We start from the raw sequence: 2,705 nt of genomic DNA, 5'->3' as shown, positions 1-2,705 counted from the left end.
GATACACTGGGATTTTTTTGCAATATATTTTTCATAGCATGGTTTTCTAAATACAGAAAAATATTGCATAAAGCTATATTTTGTATATGGTCCTGCATAAAGCTCATATCACCACCTTCACACTTTTTTTAATGCATGATAATAATAAATAATGCATGACATGCAATACAATGGAAATGGACACATTTACAGATGAATGACCTATACCTGCTGTATGTAATCTCATACACACATTTTTGACAGGAATTTAGCATGAAATAAACTACTAAATATTTAGTAATTCAACATTGCATTGGTTTATTTGTGTACTTTAAAGGTCTCTAAAATTTATTTTTAATTTATCAAATATGATTCACCTGACATTACAGGACTAAGTAACTCGGGCGTGAGGGTTTATTTAGCTGCAGTCCAGCAGGGGGCGCTGCTGCTTTGCTCCAGCCTGCTGAGGACACGCCCCCTCCTCCTCCTTTCCCTCCACGCTGCTGCTGCTGCTGCGGCTTTCAGGAAGCGGAAGCAGGAATGTTGGAGTGTTTTCAGAAAAGTTTAGACAAGTTTGACAGTTTGGGAGCAGAGACACGGACCGAGGAGAAACATGACGGTGAGTGACAGGACGGCTCACACTGCCGCTCATCACTACGCTGCTTCTTACACCGCTGAAGGCGACGATAACACTGCGGACACGTAACTTATGCTGCTGTTGCTGCACAGCAGGAACAGCTGAACAGGATAAACAAGTTAGTCCGATTGTAAACGTAAGAAAGCTTTAGTGACACATGATGGTTTATAAACAGGGCTCGTTTTTATTGTCAGCGTTTTAGAGTTCGCACAGCTGATGTTTAAAGAGTATTTGACAGATTCAGACAAGTATCGATAAGATAACTCAGCTGTATTACTTTCACTGATATCTGGCTGCTTTACAATGTGTATATGCGCGCGCTTGTGTGTGTATGTGTGTGCGTGTTTGTGTGTTGACAAACAAGTTCTGGGGCGTTTTGGTACATTTTCTTTGGAAACGTTGAGTTTCTGCAGCAGAAACCGTGAAGCTGGATGTTAAACATCTTCTGTTCAGTCTGATTCAAAGTCTCAAACCCAAAGATGTACAGTCCTCTATCTTGAAAGACTGAGAAAACCAGAAATTAGTCATGTCCGAGGAGCTTGAGCCAGTGATATTTTTTTTCCCATTTCTGCTTTAAAAATGACTTTAAATAATGAATCAATTGTCAAAGTTGTCCATAGCATTTCTATCAATGAGCTAATGCTCCTTTTAAGCTGTGTAGTCAAACAGAAAGTCATTGTTGATGCGTTCATGTGTCTGTGAGCAGGTTAACACAAGTTCGACCTAACGAGGTAAAATGCTTGACTGTTGAAGAAAAGTCAGTAAAAATGATCTAGGTCTGTCTTATCTCATGAGTCATCTTACCACCCTTCAGGTTTTGTTTGCACGTGTGATACTGAAATGATTAATCATTAAACCGATTAGTCAATTGGCAGAAAATTAACTGACACACATTTTGGTCATTCATTAAGTGAGTTTGAGTCATTTATCAAGCAAAAAGCCACTCCAGCTTCTCTAATGTGAGGATTTGCTTCTTTCCTCTGTTTTTTATGATCAAACATTCAAGCGATTAATGGGAAAAAACAACAACAGCGAGATTCATCCATAATGAATTAGTTGCATGTGTGTGACTGTTTTCACAGTATGTCTGTCAGTCTCCAGTGTGATGACTAGTGATGCAAGTCAAGTCACTGCCCTTGTGTCAATACTGACTTCAGAAAAGTTCTCAGAAGTCCTGACTCGATCAGAACACATTATTTTGACATTGTTGTAATGAGGTGAAAAAAACACACAGGCTCATATGTAAATGAAAAGAATTGCTGGTCACTGTAATTCCAATAGGAGTGATGGAAAACTAAATCTACAGTCTGCATTGTGTGCATTCCAATGTTTTTCCAAAGCTTACTTAGATAAGTGGTTATTTCCATAAGTTACATTCTTTGTAGTGTGAAATTCTCTGTTTGTGTTACCATTGCTCTGCTGTGGCTCTGTAAGAAAATGCTATTGAAGCACAAAGAGAAAATTTTACCAAAAAAGACTGAAGATGCCTTCTTGATTTGTCAGACTCAGACAGCTGAAGACTCATATTAAAGGGGACATATCGCTTTATGTGGGATTTTTTGTTGCTATTACTTGTTTTCTGTTACAATGTCGGATATCTACCTTAAACATGGTTGAAGTCCCAAAATATTAACATATGTAGAAATGCTGCCTCAACTTGCTCTGAACACTTTATTTTTCAACTGTTTTTATGGTGGCATGCCCATAAATAGCTGCCTGTTCTCTACCCTCGGTCCCTGAGGTGTTTTCACGTGTTGTTTGCGTTGGCCATTTTCATATTTGGGATTGGATTTCAGCTCGAAAACGTACAGATGTATTTGAGAAGTTGACCTTGCGAATAAAGAAGGAGAAAAAGTAGTAAAATCTACTTTAGTTTTCTTCATAGTTTGTTGACGTACCCTCTGATAGTCTACCAAGAGCTTCCAATCAAGGAGGGGGTTTTAAGGAGATGGTAGTTAAAATGGCTTGTTTCAGACAGAGGCTGAACTGAGGGTCTTCGTAAAGGGCAGATATAAGATAAATAAGGAGTTTTTTAGAACTGAGCCACAGATTAAAAGTATAGACCTGGAAACATGCAGAATTTGTCTCC

General features: G+C 38.6%; 1 protein-coding gene across 1 annotated transcript in view; it reads left to right on the top strand.

Moving 5' to 3' along the window:
* The first annotated feature begins 517 nt into the window (after nucleotides 1-517).
* The window catches only part of itprid2 (ITPR interacting domain containing 2), a 50,425-nt gene continuing 48,237 nt past the window's right edge, over nucleotides 518-2,705 (top strand). The window contains exon 1 of the mRNA XM_053328955.1: nucleotides 518-598. The gene's annotated coding sequence lies outside the window, so the exon portion shown is untranslated. The remainder of the gene's footprint in view (nucleotides 599-2,705) is intronic.

The sequence above is a fragment of the Scomber japonicus genome, chromosome 11, assembly GCF_027409825.1.
Source record: "Scomber japonicus isolate fScoJap1 chromosome 11, fScoJap1.pri, whole genome shotgun sequence".
Classification (NCBI taxonomy): Eukaryota; Metazoa; Chordata; class Actinopteri; order Scombriformes; family Scombridae; genus Scomber; species Scomber japonicus.
The sequence above is the reverse complement of the archived record's forward strand: the minus strand, read 5'-3'. Positions and strand labels throughout refer to the sequence as shown.